This window comes from Diabrotica undecimpunctata, chromosome 8, assembly GCF_040954645.1.
Source record: "Diabrotica undecimpunctata isolate CICGRU chromosome 8, icDiaUnde3, whole genome shotgun sequence".
NCBI classification, from domain to species: domain Eukaryota; kingdom Metazoa; phylum Arthropoda; class Insecta; order Coleoptera; family Chrysomelidae; genus Diabrotica; species Diabrotica undecimpunctata.
In genome coordinates, this window is record NC_092810.1 from 63,829,038 (window position 1) to 63,850,893 (window position 21,856).

At 33.7% G+C, this 21,856-nt stretch overlaps 1 protein-coding gene across 1 annotated transcript in view; it reads right to left on the reverse strand.

Moving 5' to 3' along the window:
• Positions 1-21,856, reverse strand: part of LOC140447633 (uncharacterized) — a 453,196-nt gene that overhangs the window by 325,931 nt on the left and 105,409 nt on the right. The window contains exon 2 of the mRNA XM_072540392.1: positions 3,806-4,189. The gene's annotated coding sequence lies outside the window, so the exon portion shown is untranslated. The remainder of the gene's footprint in view (positions 1-3,805; positions 4,190-21,856) is intronic.

The window sequence follows — 21,856 nt, forward strand, 5'->3', positions numbered from 1 at the left end:
TACCAGCGAAAGCCATCGTATACCTAACAAACATCATAAACGCAATGCTAAGGTTTAAAAAATTCCCAAATAGATGGAAAGAGGCCCATGTCATAATGCTACCAAAGCCCGGAAAAGACAGCACATTCCCACAAAACTACAGGCCAATAAGCTTACTACCAGCAATCAGCAAAATAGTGGAAAGAGTGATACTCAGCAGACTCCAAGCTGAAACAGACAGACTGAACATCATACCTGAAGCCCAATTCGGCTTCAGATCAGAACACTCCAGCGAGCTACAAGTACTCAGACTAACAGAGTACATAGCAGCTGGATTCAACGATAAACAATACACAGGAGCTGCATTCCTGGATGTAAGCAAAGCATTCGACAGAGTCTGGCATAAGGGACTATTATACCAAATGGGAGGATACGGGTACAGCGGAGCAATGACAAGACTGACCTCTTCGTACTTGGGCAACCGCAGTTTCAGAGTCCGGATAGGACAAGTCCTGTCCGAACTCGGGAACCCGGAGGCCGGAGTGCCACAGGGAGCGGTACTGTCACCTTTGCTGTACACGATATACACAGCAAACATACCTAGAACACCAGGTACACTATTAAGTCTCTATGCCGACGACACAGCGATAGCGGCCAAACACAGAAATGTAGACATAGCAGTCACCAACCTACAGACAGCATTAGACGACATAGAAGAATGGAGTCTAAAGTGGAAAATTGCAATAAACTCAGACAAGACGCAAGCCGTACTTTTTAAAAAAAGGCGAGAACAACCGGAAGAACAGGTAACTGTGCAAGACAATCCCATCGAGTGGAAAAGCGAAGCAAAATACCTCGGTGTAATAATGGATAAAGGATTAACTTTTAACAAACATGTAGAAGCCACAATACAAAAAGTAAATATGGCAAGAGCCGCAATAAGAGGTCTAGCAGGAAAGAAAAGCAAACTTCGCATCAAAACCAAAATAAGATTAATAAACAGTATAGTCCTTCCTATACTGACCTACGCGTCACTTGCATGGGGACATATATTCAACACGACCAAAAAGAAAATACAGGCACAACACAACAAAAGCCTAAGAGAAGCGGTAAACGTACCAAGATACGTAGCTGAAAGATTCCTTTTCAGAGAATTACAGCAAATCAGAGTGACTGACACAATGGAAAGAAAAGGCCAGGATAAAGTTCGCAGAATTAGAGAACCACCCCAGTCACATTCTACGAGAGATAATGAGGTATGACGCTTTCCTCAGATGGAAGCACAAAAGACCTAAACAACAGATAGTCGACTAAAAGAAAACCAAAGAGAGAAATAAAAAACCAACCCAGAGGGAAACGTAACCATACAAAACCCCAGAGTGAAAAGAAACTCCAAAATCATAAACACTCGCACAAGGAAGATAGTTCGTAGCTCAAATTACCCAGAATATCGCATATCGCCTCGTACACAGTGGGCCCAGCTGCTCACACAAGGATACAGTCTATATTGTGGTATCGTATAATATTTTATATATTTTCTTTATTATGATGTAGACTATACACTAATTATGATTTTTTGTTCACAGGTCACCTACAAAAAAAACCACAAAAAACACAAAAAACCGGCCTCGGCCACCAAAAAATACTAACAAAAACCGGCTTCGGCCACCAAAAAAAATTAACAAAAACCCCAAAACCCGGGCACGTAGGGCCCAACCCCTTGAGCACCAAGTCGCCGAACTGAGCCGGGACTCAGAGCGGAGACTTAAGGCCCAAGTAAGCAATTTTAGTTCGCGGATAAGCCACATTAAGATAACAGGAATATAGCGGAGATGCGCTGTCCTGAGTTTTTTGCATTCGGTTAGGAAACCATGTTGGGGTTCTATTACCCAGGACCTCCACATGAAGAGCATTTGGCTGATTGTTGTGCCTCTATAGCGCATCAGAGTGCTATAGGGGGGAAAGGGAAGGTCTAGAGCATTGGAGCACGGTGGGATGACTCCTGTTTTTACTCGAGTTAACACACCTTGCTCCAATGAATTGTTACACCCGATCGTACTACCTGGGTGAACATTTCTCATAGGCTGGGTTCAATTAAATTGCTTGCTTGCTTGCTTGTTGGGCATAACATGTTCTTCCGGAATCTCCGTAATGTACCTTCGTGCAGGTAGGGATCCATTTTAGATGAAGGGTAATTCTGTGTGGAAGTCGGAAGATATACCTCCACAAGCCATGACCGAGCCTCCACCAAATGGCATTCTTGGAGCAATGCAAGCTTGTGAAAATCGTTCACCGGTTCTCCTCCAAACTCTTACACGTCCATCGGATCCAGTTAGGCAGAAACGGGATTCATCTGAGAATAACACTTTGCTAAAATCGTTAATTCCCGAATGCGCGTATTGTCGAGCAAAAGCTAGTCGTGCAACTCAAGGCACACGGCGAAGTGGCGGTCCTCTAGCCATTATCCGAGAAGATAGTCAAGAAGAACGAAGTCTTCTTCTGACTGTTGCAACACTAAAATTGCGATTTCGTACTTCCTCTAGACGATTTTGATGCATAACCGCAGTTGAGGTCCGGTTTCGTTAAGCCTGAAACACAAGGAAACGGTCATCTAGTGCCTTGGTCGTTCTTCTTCGTCCAGAGCCAGGTCGCCTGGTTAGCAAACTTGCCTCCTGCAAGCGTTGAAGCACTCGTTGAACCGTAGAAAGGCTTACGCTAACAGTTCTTGCGACTTGCCGTTGAGTGTGACCGTCTTCCACAAGTGCAACAAAAAATAAACACTAATAATGGCACTAATAAACACTAATGGTGGCAATAATAAACGTTTGTCCGTTGCATTTGAACAGAAAGTCGAAGTACAAACGAGACATTTAAAACAAGCGAAGTTACAGGTAGCGTTGTGGGAAGTGTGCACTTTACCGCTAAATCGGCACTATTGGAATTCTTTGTTACAAAGGAAACCGCATCAATTCTCAGAAACATGCATTAGTTTGTATTTGTGTTATTATTATTTACGATAAAGCTCGTTAAAAATGAAATATCGGTGATTTTCAAGGTGACCCAAATTTTATGATCGCGAGTGTATGTTCTATGGCATCTGTGCTATACTTTATTGTAGTCACAACTTTTATCTCACACTTATTTCATTCAATCAGCTTTTCTGATGATTCTGACATAGTGGGATATTCTTATTTGTGTGTAGTAGAAATTTATAAAAGAAGGTAAAAATTATTATAATTATATATATATAAATATTTATGTATATATATATATATATATATATATATATATATATATATATATATACGTTTTATTAAAAAACCTTACAATGTATATATATTTCTATTCATTTCTATCGTATTTTTAGCCGTATTTTACTATGGGACTGGACAAAACTCAACTTTAGGCGCAATAACAAATATCTAGGTTGATTTTTACAATAGTTATAAACAATTCGAGTTTGCCTTCTTTTGCAGATTTCGAAGCAACAAATAAATTTTACAGTTTTGTAAATTTTATTAAATGAAATTTTGTAATTTTACCTCAAATATTATAAGGCCTATAATAACTAAAAAAATTCAGATACCTGGATTTGATACAGTCCCGAACAGGATCTATTTTGCTTATTTCTCTGGTGTAAATATAAATGCTAAAGATTAGCTATTAAAAATTGTTATTTATAGTTAGTTGTTTATAATCAGGTTATAATCAGTTGTTAAATTAGGATACAATTTATAATCAAGTATGTAGATAAGACTTTTGATAACCTGATATAAGTAACCAAACAAATGAACTAATAGAAAGTAATTAACGTCTCTTAACTTACGTATATAGCATTTTCCTCATCTTGTGGTTGTCCTGTTAGTATGCGATAGGAGTCGTCACTGCTTCTGCGACTGACTGCTCCACAGACAGCCCTGCGAAAGGCGCGGGCGACCAATGAACACAGACCGCATTGCCGCCTGCCGTCCAAATGGTCGCCCTGTCGTCTTCCGCTGTCCTTCGACTTCCCTTCAGTAAGCTGATCTCTTTCCACATCCCTGCAGCACGCCACTGTGCACCACGATGACAATGACGCTATCTTTTGCCCTGTTTGAAGTCGAATTACTTATGTATTTAAGTAGTAGGTCAAGAGGGCGTTTTTGGTAGAGGGTCTCTCCGGAGATGTGTGGTGGCGTTTTCAGTTGTCAGCAAGACGTCAGCAAAGATCCTGAAAATTTTATTATATTTTAAAAATATTTTAATAAACCAGATAAAAATTTTTTAGGAATTTGAATAATAACCAGTGAATTTGGACATATGTATGACAAAGCAAAGAGAAAACAGAAGATGCTAATTATGTAAGCATATTCCAGTATACAAAAAATGAGTATAAATAAATAAATTTTAATACACACAAAAGAAATTAAATTAATTAAGAGTTGCGAAAGCATCAGTAGATATAGGAAATAAAAGAAAATAATAGGGTTTAAGAAGGGTAAATTTTTTTTAGCGATTTTGACTTATCCCCATCATATCTTATGAAAACGGAAGAAAGGCAGTTTAGCACGTAATCACGGATTTTCTTGAAACTTTTCACATAAATATTCCGAATATATATATATATATATATATATATATATATATATATATATATATATATATATATATATATATACAGTATACTCCCTCTATAACGAACGCGGTTATTACGAGGTTTCGCTTCTAACGAGGTACATTAGATGTCCCGTGAAATTTCTATTGAACTATAACCCTCTATAGCGAGGCAAATTTGGTTATAACGAGAGAAACTAAGATCGAAAAACGTGTTTTTTTACGTTTTTGGCCCAGCCGTGGCTATAAATAAATAACCTTTTTACCATAACGTGACCCACCCACCTTAGGCGGTTTATTTTGATGGTCTTCACAATATCTGCATCACCAAAAAGTCTATAGAGTTCTAAGTTATATCGCCTTCTCCACAGACCCTGTTCGTTTACTCCGCCATATATGGTCCTCAATACTTTTCTTTCAAAGACTCGCAGTAACTCTACATCTCGGGTCGTCATTGCCCGTGTTTCCGATCCGTATGTGAGCACTGGACGTATTATTGTTTTATAAAGTTTGCACTTTGTTGTTACTGACATACTTCTCGCTCTTAGTTGAGGGCCCAGGCCAAAATAACAGCGGTTAGCCACGCATATTATTTTTTTTTTATCTCGTTGGATGTGTTATTTTTGTAGTCTACCAGTGATCCTAAGTAGCAAAATTCTTCTACCATTTCTATCGTTTCGTGTTGCACCTCAGGTTAATAAATGATAATGAATAACCGGTACGTTATTAATAACGTACCGGTTAAAATTGCAATTAAGAATGCTAAGACTGTCAGGAATTTGTATTCTAAAACTAAAACACCTCTGTCCCTTCTGGAACAAGTTAATGTAATATATCATATACCTTGTGCTGAGTGTGACTCATGTTACATCGGTCAGACAGGGAGATCACTGAGAGGGCGTCTTACGACACACCGCAGTGATATTAACTTATCTAAGCATACTTGTGCTCTTGCCCAGCATGCTATTAACTCTAAGCACGAAGTCAACTTTAATAAAGTTAAAATTCTTGGCACTGAACGCAATCTCGTTAAAAGACAGTTTTTAGAAATGTGTTTAATATTAAAACACCCAAATACTCTTAATAAGAGAACCGACATTAGTAACTTGAGCCAAATTTATCATGCATTAATTTTGCAAAATTAGGCTTAATATGTTGTTTACTTTAAATTGTCCCTTAAGGTGTTTTATCCTATTTAATTCAAATAAAAATAAAAATAAAATAAATTATTCTTTCCTTATTAACTTAGATTCATCAACTTACATTTTATTAACTATTTGGTCAATATCACTTTTACATACTTAAAGTAAAATTGGTAAAATTTTAAATTATAATTGATTCATAGAATCTTTTTCATTCACAGTTCCAAATGCTATGAACCTTGGACTGTGGAAGTTGAATTAATCTTCACCTGTTGGCTGGCTAACTAAAGTGCATTCTCATGATCTTTCTAGTTCTTTACACATCAAAAAAAACCTTAATGTTTTTTACTTAATTTCTTATAACTTTTTTTATATACATGTATGATTATCACATGTTCTTTTACTGTGCTAATTCTGTTAATTTGTAAACTATACCTATATTAATCGAACATATACTTTTTCGAGAACATTCATATATGTAGGAAATAGAACAATTCGCATATGATTTCTTGCCAGATGGTTCGGGAACATTGAAAAGATATAAATACTCGGTGATTTGGATTCAAAATGGTCAGACAGTTAGTTAGTAAGAAGACAGACACAGTTAGTTACAGTTAGTGAAGTCAGTTGTTCAGTAAGTTCAAGATTAGTCAGTCAGAATTAGGAAGAAAGTATAAAGTATGCAATAATCAGTGATTTAGTATTAAAATTTGATAGTATTGGAAGGTATATTAGAAGAATATTGGTAGGAGATTGGAAGAAATTAAAAATTATATTATGATTGAAGATTAGTAGAAATCAAATTATAATAGTTATAATATGGTGATTGGATATTGATGTATTAAAAAGAAGAATAAATATAAATGTTATTAAGAAGAAAAAGTAATTTCACAAAAACAAGGATAACCGAAGCTGAGAACGAAGACATTGAGTGGTGATTAAAATCTATATAGTGGAGAACAGTTTCATTTAGGCATTCAGTGACAGAAAGGTACAAAATTTTGTTAATATAATTTAGTTTAGTTAGTGTCATAACAATTTCAATTTTAAAGATAGTTTGTTTAAAATTTACATTGTCTATATAATTTAATTAGTTTCATAAGAATTTCAATTTAAAGATAGTTTATTTTAAATTTACATTGGCTATGTTAAATATATGTGTGTTTCATAATAGATATAATAAAGATAAAGATAATTTCAAAAGTTCTTACAAACTAATTTTCTTTGAGAACCGTGATAAAAACCCTATATATATATATATATATATATATATATATATATATATATATATATATATATATATATACATATATTATTAAAAAACACTCATTGCTCATTAAAACATCATTCACAAATAATACATCATCACAATATATATATATATATATATATATATATATATATATATATATATATATACGTATATACGCAGATTGAAGTGTGATGCCAAGATACAAAATCCAATAAAAGTAGCCAGCCTAAACGAAGTAGCAAAGAATATAGACGCTATAAGCGTCTATATTCTTTGGAAGTAGTATAAAAGACGTATCTTAAAAAGATAATACAGTGATTCAAAAATATTAAAAGTATCAAAAATATTCTATTGCAATAAATATTTTTTTTTTCGATCAGAAATCTAGGGCACACGTATTGTATAATATGCGTGTCTTATTTCAAAATACTTTTGCTGCTACACTTCAAGTTTAACCTTGAAGATTCAGCAGTTGTATATAAACGTATTTGGCCTAGTAGTGAGTCAATTTCTAGTAGGATCCCGATAATATAATTATAATTCATAATCGAAGTCACTTAATAATTATAGATATTATAACTCATTCGTGGTGCATGGTGCAGAGACATTAACACTAACCAAGAAAGTAAGAAATAAAATTTGTGTTACCCAAAGAGCCCTGGAACGATCGATGTTAGGCATTTCTCGTAGGGATCGTATCACGAACAAGGAAATAAGACGGAGAACAGGAGTGACAGATGCCATAGAAAGAATTATGACCCTTAAGTGGAACTGGGCGGGGCACATAGCTAGAATGTCGGATAACAGATGGACACAGCGAATAATACAGTGGAGACCGAGACAAGAAGCACATCGAAGTAGACGTCGTCCACCAATAAGATGGTCTGATGACATAAAACGGATCGACAAAAATTGGATGCAAACAGCACAAAACAGAAATACATGGAAAAGACTGAGGGAGACCTATATCCAGCAGTGGATAGATCCGGGTTAAATGATGAACTCATTCGTAGTCAGTATTCGTAATTTAAGGTGTAAACACGTAATTAATTAAATAAGTAATGTCATCCAGTATAAGCTATCTCGTTGTAAATAGTAGTGAATAAATTCGATATATCACAACTTAATATATATTTACCAATCCTCTCCCAATTAGTCAAGATGTAGTTGAGTAAGAAATATATACTCAGGTAAGAGTATATCCTATTATGACGTAACCTGCAGAAATAAGTCCTGACACAGGCAGAACAAAACTCATATGTAATGGAAATAACAGAGATGGCGCAAAATAGAATCCTAAGAATATCTCGAGACAAATCGTTGGTGTGATTGTTTAGAAGATACCGAAGAACGAATAGGCACTTTACCTATTAAAAATAATGAAGAAAAAGAACTAACTAAGTACATACAAACATTTTTATAATATAAATTCAAATAAATAAAAATGTATTTGATCTACAACTAATAGCTACGCACCAATCTATTAACCTAGCCAATCACTTACATACAAGTACAATGTTTAATCGGCAAATTTATGTAATTGTTTAGTTAATAAAAGTTCAAGTAATGCTCCAATAAACCTAAATCTGGACAGACTCTTAATCAACATGTCATTGACACAGATTCAGTGGAATTTAGCAATTACAAGGAAAATGTGCGTTAAAATTGAATTTTATTTTATGACATAAATTTGTATGTAAAAGATAACAATGTGATGCATAGATATCGTAGAAATAGATTCTTTTCATTCATCATAATATGTCATTTAACCCTTTTTAAAATTGTATGTAGAAAACTTTGTTAAATTATACTTAAAAATAAATTATTAGTTGGCGGTTTTATTATCATATTTAATCGTTATACAGTCTTGAGAAATTATTGGATAAGAAATAATGACAATAAATTAATTGTATACTGAAAACTAAATTGTAAGGAGGAAGAAACGCCTATTATCAATTTAGACAACAAATAATAAGGACTAATATAATACAATCAAAATATATGCCATTTATAACTTTAATGAAACATCTTTTATACGTTACAAAGTTGATTAAAACAAAATGGCACAATATTATAATTAACCACAATATATTACCTAAGTATGTTAAACACAATAATTAATAAGTATTTCGCCCAAGATAGAACTACTTAATAAGGTGTGTTTTTTGTGTTGATAATTAGTTGAAAATAATCAAGTAATTAAAAATCCTAAGCAAAATTTGTGGTATTATTACTGACAGACGAAGTACGCTAGGAAATTACAGGTCAGTGTTATTTTAAGTCGCCATTTTTCTTTTTGTATCTGCATTTAGTAGTAGGCGAGGCTTGTAGAGACCTTCGCGCAGTTCAGATATTGGTAAGATACTTCAAATATAGAGAGCGGTATACACACTAACAACCAAAGCCATAATAGTAATAATAATAAATAAAAAATATATACATTATATTATTTAAATATTTGTCTGATTCGAATAATGAATTAAAAAAAGTACAATAAGGAAACTATAAAGAAAGTAATAATATTTCTATATATATTAGGTGTTACATTCATTTAGGAAGGAAAAATCACTTAAGAAAAATATACACAACAGCTCCAAAGGATTCCAAATAAAAACCAGAAAAACAAAAAAATGAAAGAAAACAAACAAACAAAATAATCATTAAAAATAAAAATGGAGAAAGAAAATAAGAATATCAAAAGTGACAAGTATATAATACAGAGTTAAAACTAATACCTATTAAAAGAACATAACAAATTGGTATAAAAACACAAACGGAAACAAGAAAATGAAAGGGTTAAGAGATAAATCAAAAGAGGTGAGAGATAATGGGATGTAACGTTGTGCATCAGATATTGTCACCGTGCCGCCAACGCTCCGCACGCAAGCACTCCCATTTCTAAGTAAGAGTGCTAAGTTCCACTTCCATCTATGCGCGCTGGAAGAGACGAAAGACAAACAACGGTATAAAACAGCGTACTCCGCAAGAGACAATCGAGTAAGCAATAGAAACGGGATATTGCTATGCGAGTATCTTAAAAATCAAAATAACACAGTCGTCACGGGCCCTATGGAGCCCACTTGTTTCCATGGAGGAGACAGACTACCTACCTATTTAGACTTAGCAATTCTTCACAACGTGGGACATCAACACGACATAGTTTCACTCAATGAAGGAGACTCCACACATAACCTAATCGTACTAACTCTAGGCGCCGTGGAAACAAACCACGTGCAGCCATACAAGAAAAAGAGAACAAGCTGGCCCAACTTCAAACGTATTATGAGCGAAACTATAGGAGAAGCTCCTAACATCAACAACAAACGGGAACTGGAAGAGTATGTGTTAAAATTTGAAAAAACCATACAAAATGCACTGGAAACCAGTACAAAAGAAGAAACCCCACTAACAATCCGAGGCAGGTTCAGAGATATCAGCAATGCACTGAAAACTCTAATACGTGAGAAAAACAGGCAACGAAGAAGGTCAAACAGGACAAGGAATGTAGAAGATAAAAGAATTGCTAATGAACTGGATAGGAAAGTTAAAAAACAGCTGGAAATATACAGAAGTAACAGCTGGGACGACTTCATCCAACAGCTAGACCCAAATAAATCTGGTTTCTGGAAGCTTTCTAAAGTCTTGCGAAAGGATAAAAAGCCAATACCCACATTACATGGGGCTAACGGTTTAGTTTATTCCAAACAAGACAAAGCGGAGGTCATGAAAGATACACTGGAAAGAGGATGCATGAACAACTACCATCCAAACGAAGATCCAGACTTCGAAGAAGAAGTGGAAAGAAGGAGCAGACACCTAAAAAGAAGTAAAGGAACCATAGCACTTCAACATACCACCCCTGAAGAAATCCAGCTGCTCATCAAAATGACCGTCGCTAAATAAGCTCCAGGCCCAGACAACATCACAAATAGAGCCTTAAAAAATCTGCCTAGGAAAGCTATTGTTCATCTAACGAACTTAATAAATCACATCATAATATTAAGACACTTTCCGGACAGATGGAAGGAGGCTCATGTTATCATGACAAAACTACCGACCCATTAGCTTATTACCATCAATAAGCAAAATTACTGAAAGAGTTATCTTGGCCAGATTAAAGGAAGAATCCGATACAATAGGAACAATTCCAGAGGCCCAGTTCGTATTTAGGACAGAGTTCATCACAAAAGGGTTTAACGAAAGAAAATATACAGCAGCAGCCTTCTTAGATGTCAGTAAAGCCTTCGACAGAGTGTAGCACGACGGTCTGCTGTATAAAATGAACGAACTGGGGTACAGTAAGGCGATGACATGCCTTCTCTCCTCGCACCTAGCCAACAGAAGATTCAGGGTTCGAATAGGGTCCACCCTATCCGAAGTCGGAACCATGGAGGCAGGGGTGCCACAGGGAGCTGTGCTGTCGCCTTATCTGTACACCATATACACTGTACACCATGTACACCCCTAGTGATCATCGAACTATGCTCAGTCTGTACGCTGACGACACTGCTATAGCTGCTAGCAGTAGCAATCCAGATTTGGCCACCAGATACTTACAAACGGCCCTAAACCGTCTGCAATCTTGGTGTGTTACGTGGAAAATTGCCGTTAACCCGGACAAAACACAGGCTGTCATGTACAAAAGACGTCAAGGAATCCCAGACAGGGAATTATCTATCTTAAATACTCCGGTGGAATGGACAAACAACGCCAAATATCTCGGAGTAACATTAGATAGACGTCTCACCTTTACCGATCACATAAACCAAACGGTACATAAGGCAAAGATCCTCAAAAATCAGCTCTCCTCGCTAATTGGGAGGAGAAGTAAACTGAGGTTCAAAACAAAAATAAGAAACGCCATCATTCTGCCATCCCTCACATACGCCTCTGCAGCGTGGGCACATGCATGTAAAACAAACAGGAAGAAAATTCAAACTGTACAGAACTTCATGATCAGGGAGGCTCTTAAAATCCCTACGTACGTACCTTTAAGGTACGTATATAGAGATTCGCAGCAAAAGAGAGTCCTGAGCATAATGGACGAACATGCATATGAGCTCTTTGAAAACCTCAGAAACCATCCGAACTGTTTGCTAAGAGAGCTGACTAACTACGATCCAAATCTAAGGACGGTACATAGACGGCCTAAACAACAGCTGGCAGGATACGAGGGCAACCCCGATTGAACGTAAAGAAAAGATACTCGCATAGAAATCCTCGATAGCTTAACAGTTTTGGCCCAAAACACAAAAAAAATACAAAATCCAAAAAAATCAAAAAACCAAAAAATAGCTCAGACATCGTGATTATAGCGAGCATTTTCGAGGAATTACAAATTATGATGAATGTACTCGTAGACAGATCTCAATACGTCGACCTTTAAATGAATAACGACAAAAACAAAAACAATGACCAACATAGATCTCAGACTTATGGATGTATAATTATAAGTAGCAGTGAGATAGAACAATATATAATAGGTCTACCAAGGAATATATCTACCTAGGCCAAATTCTGAAACTTGACAAAAAAACCAAAGTGAGGAAATCACTAGAAGAGCAAGACTGGCATGGGCGGAATTTGAAAAACTCAGTTGGATACTGAAGAACCGCAAAATACCTCAATACTTGAGAAGCAAAGTGTTCAACCAATGCATCCTATTATGACATATGAATGTTAAACCTGGACTCTAACCAAGGCAAATATGAATAAACTAGCCACAACGAAAAGAGCAATGGAAAGAGCAATGTTAAGTATACGACTGTCAGATAAAAAGAGGAACAACTAGGTAAGACCAAAAACAAAAATTGAAAATATCACAGCAAAAATTATCAAACTCCAATGGAGCTTCGCAGGTTACACTGCTACACAAAAAGACCATTGAAACGCCAGAATACAACATTGGAGACCTTAAAAAGGTAGACGACCAAGAGGAAGACCACAAATGAGATGGGTAGATATAAAAAGAATAGCCGGAACCAATTGGAAGTATGTTGCTCAGGACAGAGATCGATGGAAGGAGTTAGGAGAGACCCATGTTCAAAAATGGAGGAGAAAAGGCTAAGAAGAAGAACAAAATTACAATAGAATTCAAGGAATCGTAATAAAACTCAAAAGACGAAAAATTCGCTGAAAGAGGTACAGAAAAAAACCGAAGCAGAGGCCAGATGAGGAACAGGGAATGAAGAATATACAAATACATTGGAAAGTTATAATAAAAGTACTACAGGAATTAGGATTAGAATGCTATATTATGATCTAAGAAGGTACAATACAATGAAAAGATGGAAATATCTAGGGGGTACCTAAAAAAAAAACAAAAGTTCCACAACTAAGAAATGAACAAGGACAATTCATTGAAAATCGAGATCAAATTATGAACACCTTAGAGAGTTTTTGTAGTCAACTACAAATAACAGCAATATATCCAGAGTCCAGTGCCGCATACGTCGAATCCAATAGAGTCCAATCCATTCTTTGATCCTGAATCCTTAAATTTTACCTGTTATTAAAAGTTGGTGGAGGAAATATTTCTGATTCCTTAATAGATGTCCAAGGTATGATGTTTTACGGACTTTAATGGTGTGGAATAACTTTCTCTCTTTTCTTAAACGATCTGTTTATTGTTCACTGAGTATTTGTTATATGGTAAGTCCAGGTAAAAGTTATATGGTGTTGGAAGTGAATTCTGCTAAAAATAAGTGCAGTACACCTTTACTATAGACGTTTAAAACAGTTTTGACATTTTAAAGGTTAATGGTGATGACAAATTAATTGTTTCATTAAAACCAGAAGAAATCAATATCCAGTATTATGTTACAAATGAACAGTTGTTTGATATACTTTTCAAAACTCACATAAGCACAGGCTACGGAGGAAGAACACGAATGCTTCAAGAATTACAAGTTAAATACAAACATATGAAGTTGTAATGTTTTAATATTGAAAATTGTGAAAACAGTGTCAAATGAAACATAGAGCTCCAAAAAAAGGTATTGTTATGAAACCAATGATAAGTTCCGAATTTAACTCTAGATTTTAAGTCTACTTGATAGACCTGCAATCACATAGAGACGGCAATTACAAATTTATTACGGTATACCAACACCATTTAACCTAGTTTGTTCAGCTACGACCATTGAAACCCAAGAGGAAGAAGTAGCTCTTCTTTGGAGCACCAAATGTAGTTGAACATTTGGTGCTCCTGCTTTAGTACATTTGGATAATGGTAGAGAGTTTAGTAATTGAGTTATATCTGAGCTATGCATCATGTGGAAAGATGTAAATAGTGCACGCAAAGCCTCGTCACAGTCAAACTCAAATATCGGTAGAAAGAGACAATCACAAAATACAAAATATGTTAACTCCGTGGATGCAAGATAATGATTCAAATAAATTGTCAGAAGGTTTGCCGTTTATTCAATTCGCCAAAAACATAACATATCACGAGGGAATACGCCAGAGACCTTATGGACCCATGTTTAGGGTTAAACCAAAAAAGGGCCTAGCGACGTCATGTCTCCTTTACGGTGAAATTGTAAATATTAAAACTGAGAAAGAGCTAGAGGCCTATTTGAATACTTTTCAAGAAAATTCGATTGGAACAGGTCCGCAAACTAGAACGCCTATATCTCAAGCACATACTGATTCGCAGCCCAGCACGTATTCATCTCAAATACTGACTAAACAGCACGAGCAAATTTCTTCTGTGAGAAAAAAAGTTGACCGTGGTCGCACAGACCGACGAAATGTGTTAGCAGTTATTGTTGAAATAAAGGAAACAGAGTATTATAAATTAGCAAACAAAAATGGTACCTTCAAAGCAGCTTTTCAAACGCAATCAGTTAGCAATTTCTGAAGAAATATTATTTTATCATGGACGAGATTAAAACTGATGAAATGTCGCTAAGAAAGCAGCTTGTACTAATTCGAAAAGTGGAGAACAAGGGTATAGACGTTGTAACTGCAAAAAAAGTGTCCCACGGCTAAATGTAGTTGTAAAGGCAAGGGGCTTTTGTGCAATTCGAGGTGTCATGGTAGTTTTTAAGTTATTGCAATAAATAAGATTATATGAAATACGTTTAATTTGTTTTTTTTTCATATTATATATTAAAATTAAAAAAAAAACGTTTCTCTATGTTGATAATAATTTAGTTACCAATCGCTATTTACGCCGTTTGTTTTAAATACAATAATCTTCTTATGTTTATTAAAACAATTTTACCAATTAAAAAACATACCCAACTAATGTTTTATTTTTATTTGATAAAAAATATATACGATATTTACCGGTGAATGTTAGAAAATATGATGACCAATAATTCGAACATACGCCAAGCGACTTAGTGAATGTTGACATTCATTGGTATATCTCGACATTCACTGGATTTCGGGTTTTTACAGTAACATATACACCACACAACTAAGATAATTATTCTCCAGAGACTAAGAAAATACAAGAAATTCTTTATCCACATTATGAGTAATAATAAATACCGACTTCTACAGTTGAATCTACAAGGCAAGATTAAGACAAGAGAGGTCCTGAATGCAGATATATATCTTGGCTGGCCAATTTTAGGAAATGGACTGGGCTAACATCAACTGATGTATTTCGAACTGCTGTGAGTAGAGTAACATGGGTCAATGTGGTCACTAGAATATAAAAACCTTTAGAGGAAGGTATTTAAATTCCGTTAATTTTTATATATTTTTGTATGTTTTCACTCGCTTTACTCAAGATTGCTTGAGAGTACAAATTGAATAATATAGGTGACAACACACAGCCTTCTCGTACTTCTTTATTAATAGGTATTTGCTGTAACTTATGAATAGGAATATGAAAGTACGAATTACATTAATATAAAAATAATAGGAAATGTGTAAAAGTTAGTAAAAGAAAGAGAACAAATAGCCGAGGAGAGATCGAACGCATTTACTTGGGAAAGAGATATTTAACAAGTAAACAGTCTTAACCCGTTGCTATTTATAACAGTAATGGTCGAATTGATAAGAAATTCCTGATCAGAAATCAACCAACTACAGACAATAAGAGGCTATCAAAAAGAACAATCGGTAAAGATAGAAACCTTCTCTGCGTCTGCGAACGACCGAGAACTTATAGTAAATTCAGGGACTAAAATACAAAATACAGAAACTGATGAATATATAGTAGGGTAGAACAATAAAAGAACTAAAAATGTAAAGTAAAGAGGAAAAATGTAAGATAAATGTCAAAAGAAATAAACTAAATAAATGTAAACGACGTAAATGCAACAAGGAACTGAAAATAGTTATAACGTATGAATAACTGGCAAAAGAAATATAAAAAATCAAACAAATTGTACAATGTGCTATCTGAATTCTAGAAAACAGATCACTAATACCTTCCTACAGGTGAGTTCAAATTGCACACTTAAAAAACATGCTAGTAGGATAAACACAGTACACACAAACTATTACCGAAATAAATATGGAAATAACCAAGCAGGACGTTTACTAAAGAAAATAAAAAAGAGACAATTGAACTGGTACGAACACTTGAATAGAATTAAATTTAGTACACAAAACACGAAATAAAGAATGTTACAAAAAAAAAGGAAGACCATAGGCGTAGAGGCGAAAAAAAACATAAGCAAACAACACTCGAAATAATGAAAACGATTGCAGAAAATTTAAAAGAATGGAAAAACAGAGTAAATGGGTAAAAAAGGAAAAGAAAAAAAGCCTTAAAAATTTATTAAATTAAGGGAGAAGAAACAAGAAAAAATGTAGATATATTTAAAAATAAAGCGCCTAAATTAAGCGGAAACGAAGTTTCTGATTTTAAAATTAAAAAACCTGTACCATGCACCACAATGCTATATATTGTAACGAGTGAACAAGCTATAATTGTAATTAGATGATGTTGACCATAACTAGTATCTTAACTGGAGCATGTACATTATGTCTTACATGAATCTAGTACTCGGAACATTTGTATTCATTAATGAATACCATAGGCACAGCATTATTGTTTATATATGTATTTGAAGTGAAACCTTTAAGCTATGTTTTAAATGATAAAGGAATTGAAAGAGATAAAAAAAATGTGGAAAAAATATTCTCAGTTAACCCATAACTGGAGAGTTGAAATATTTCTCACTTTGACCCCAAGAAAAAACCATAATTGTAAAAAGATGTTTTTAGAAAAAAAAATGCAATTTTTGAGGTGCATATACTAGGATATAATAAATATATTACTGTTAATGTAAGTTTGTTATAGTTTATATTTTACAAAGAAAAGTAAAAAACTATTTCAAACTGAAAAAAATAACACATATACTTTAAATAACTGGAAAAGTAAGAAAATATTTAAAAAAAAATCAAAAACAACTCGTCAATTAATAGAATATATTGCAACCAATATACTTTAAAATAAAAAAGTGCAATATGAAGTTATTTAAAAAATGGCAAGTCATTCACGGGCGAATTCGTTACATGTATCTTTTGAACATTTATAGAATAGAATAGAAATATGCTTTATTGTCACTGAAAATTGTACAATTTTATCGACAATCTTACAAAAGTAAAAAAAAAAAATAAAAAACGTGTGTGGCAGTCCAGTGGGACTGCCGTTAGAAATTATATTTCTATACACGCGTTCGTCGTTACAAATTTATATGGGAGCCAATCTGCACAATCATTAAATATGTAATGCTATAGGTAAGAGAGAACAGAAAGAGAAAAAGAATTAGGTATACAGGTATATGGTGCATCGTTTGCTGTATATAAACATTTGACCTGTAATAGGAGTGTAGTAAGTAAATGAAGGATTGAATCAATATTTTAATAAAAATATATATTTTTCTTTTCATATATGTATAAAAGGAGTTGAATGCAAAAAAATTTTTTTACACATACTCTGCAGTAAAATTCATTGTTAATTTTGTTATTAATATAAAAATACAATACAATACACTGCCACATAATTCAATATTATAATACACTACAAATTAAAATGCAATATTCATAAGCATTTAAAAATGACAATATACATTACTTACGAATATGTTTAATTTACCATGATAATAATATTAATAAAAAAACAATAATATTAATAAATATTAAATATGTTTACAAAAGGAACATTTTCATTCTAGAGAGAGAAAGAGGGAGAAAATATATCTTCGGTCTCTCTCTTACATATATAATGATTTTGCCGATTTACTCAATAATACGAATAGGTACACACAAATTTCCAACGCCGAACGCGCGTATAGAAGTATAACTTCAAAAAATGTTTATGGAAGATAAAAATAAAAAACCAACCACTCGGATTATGTTGTAAATTTTCAATTTATTTTAAAATTTAGCATTTTTGCGTATATTACATATATTTAATAAGACTAACGTGGGGTTTTTAAATATTTCAAAAATAAAAAAGGAAATTCATATTGGAATTCGAACTCATATCTACCAGCGTATAAATCAAACACGTAAGAAATTTGCCAATTAGACATGACACTAACGTATTTTAAAATTGACAGTTCTCGGTCATACAGTGATTTATTGTAATTATTATTTAGAAATACAAAAGCCTAAAATAATTATGAACATTTAATAAATAATACAAAACATATCACATAAATAATAATATTAATATATATTATATTATATATATAATATTATATATATATATATATATATATATATATATATATATATATATATATAATATTAAATATATATACAAAAGGAATATTTTTATTCCTGATAGAGAAAGAGAGAGAAAATATATCTTCTGTCTCTCTCTTACTCATATCTTACATATGTAATGATTTCACCGATTCACTCTCGTGCAAATTTCCAACGTCGACCGCGCGTATAGAAGTATACCTTCAAAATATTGTTTGGTGATACAACCTTCAATTTATCTGACATTGCAAACGCGCGTATAGAAGTATAACTTCAAAAACCAACAACTCGGATTATGTTGTAAATTTTCATTTTATTTTAAAATTTAGCATTTTTGCTTATATTACATATATTTAATAAAATTAACGTGGGGTTTTTAAATATTTCAAAAATAAAAAAAGAAATTCATATTGGGATTCGAACTCACATACACCAGCGTATGAACCAATCACGTAAACTATTTGCCAATTAGGCATGGCACAAACGGATTTCAAAATTGACAGTTCTCAGTCATACAGTGATTTATTGAGATTATTAGTTTGAAATACAAAAGACTAAAATAATTATGAACATTTAATAAATAATACAAAACATATCACATAAATAATAATATTAATAAATATTATATTATATATATAATATTATATATATATATATATATAATATATATATATATATATATATATATATATAATATTAAATATATAAAAGGAACATTTTTATTCTCGAGAGAGGAAGAGAGAGAAAATATATCTTCTGTCTCTCTCTTACTCATTATCTTACATATGTAATGATTTCACCGATTCACTCCCGTACAAATTTCCAGTGTGGAGCGCGCGTATAGAAGTATAACTTCAATAATAACAATAACAATTAAAATTTACTAAAATTACATAAATCGTCAACATCACTCAATAAAACATAATAAAATATACAATCCATTGCAAAATTTCACTAAATTGCAAATTTAGTGACCACATTCCATTTACCACAAACTGGCTTTTTACATGAACTGCAGCAAATGGATGTCTTCTTGTCTTTACTTGTAGGACATAAATAGCACCTTTTGCGTTTATTTTGAATGTTATCAATTTGATCAAGCTGGAGTAGTTCTTGAACGCTTAAAATGCTTCTAGTGGTTCCAAGTACCTCACGGTTGATCCTTGGATTATTTAGTTCCCGCAATACATAGGGCTTTACTAATTTGTCCCCCAACATTTTTATAAAATTAAAACAGGAAATTTCAGTTGATAGATTACAAGATTTATAGATAATATAGCTATTTGATGCAGGTATTTTCATTAGTGTATAAAAATGGCCATCGGCCAACGACGAGTTCTTCTATGTGACAAATGGTTGGAACACTTTTGGTCCAATGTATCCACTCCACTCTTGGTAGAATTGTAAAACAGTATAATATTTGGTCTACCTGTAGTGTTATCGGAGTTGTGAAAATACAAGAATAACTGCTTTTCCTTTTTTAAGAACATAAGACACCATTGTAATATCTTTCGGTGAATCCAAAGATAGAAGGTTCAACACCCCTTTTTCGGTTTGGTAGGAACTCGTTAGGAATTTCCCTTTTTGATTTTTTTTAAGTTTCTACAAATATCAAACCACTTTTCTTTAATTCGGTACATAACTCTATAGAGGAAAACCAATTATCTGCGGTAACATTTATGTCGCTTTGTTTTATTGGTCTGCAGAGGCGTATCACAGACTGTGTAGGTACACTAAATTTTTTGTCAGATTCGGATAGCATTATAAAGATAGTTGATTCGCCCGTCAATAAGGCACATTATTTTCAAACCATAATTATCCGTCTGTGGAAAAGAGGGACAAAAGTAATTCGTGGCCGGATTTGCTAATCCTACTTAGAAGTAAAAGACCTAAGAATGCCTCAAATCCTATTTTATAGACAGCTAATTCAGGTCTGATTGGATCGGAATTCTAATAAATGTAGCTGTTGGATGGTATATATGTCATAATTTTTGTAATAAGTGTGTCTAAAAATATTAGTCGCCACACCTCTAAGGGACCGTCTTAATCTACTAGAGTTCTCGCCTCATTACATGCTCCCGGCAAATGCATAACAAGATTATGAGCTCGTGTTTTAACATCAGCAGCTTAAGCTTTTTTAGCCCATTTGTAACGATTTTTTCCACGAAAATATCCTGACTGAATAACTGAATCTGAAAAATATTCAGTTGATTTAACATCACTCGCTGCGTCTTCGCTCAATGAACAGATAAACTTTGGTCACCTTTTTCATCAACAGAGTGCTCAGAGTAACTTTCATGATTGCTGAGAATCTAGTCCTCATCTTATCCTCAGCACCACTGTCCATCAGTTCTTTACTTAACTCCTCAAAATCCGGATCCGTCGGTTTTAAAATACGGTCAGGACGCCAAAAACCAGCCATTATTGTTATGCACTGTCTGGTAAAAAATATCTTTTATCAGGGATCAGGGGTTACAATGAACCCAACTACCATAAATTGACGTGAAGGCACTAAGACTACACAAGGCACAAGAAGCAACTGAGCAGTAGTAAGTATTACATCTAATGTTAGGAAGGTACTGGTGGAGGCAAAGCTGCATAAATAAATAACCTGTCAGCACAAGCTTGTTTATCTGCCTGGGTCAACATGACCTCACCTTCCCAGTTAAGGGTTAAAAAGGAAGAAAAAATGAGTTGAAACATGAGCGATAAAATAATTTGGATAAATATAACTAAATCACTTAAATCTGGAAAAATCTCAGGAAAGCGATTTCAGAATAAGTGAAGCTGGTGATAGCAAAACGTAGTCTCAGTAAAATAATAAAAAAAAAAACAGGAAATTTTATAAAGCGAGATAAAAAGAAAGGTTTGACACAGATCATCAAAATTACAGGATTGCCAAAAGAAAGCGAAATTGGCTCTTGATCTCGATATTAGTGGGGGAGAATTGTTCAAAAGATTTTTCTTCAGTAAAGGTGGTTTCAGTTAAATTGGCTGAAACTTTGCAGATAAGTAGATCACGCTGATCAAAAGTTCTTATTGTTCCAAGGCTCAGAAATCAATTGTTTCTGAATTACAGAGGTCCAAAGTGACGAATAATACATATCTGTATAAGATAAAAAGGATGTAAATAAATAAGTACAACAAACTTCAGGGAATGATTCATTCAAACGTATGTCCGCAAATATTTCGTTTTCCGAGATATAGGGTG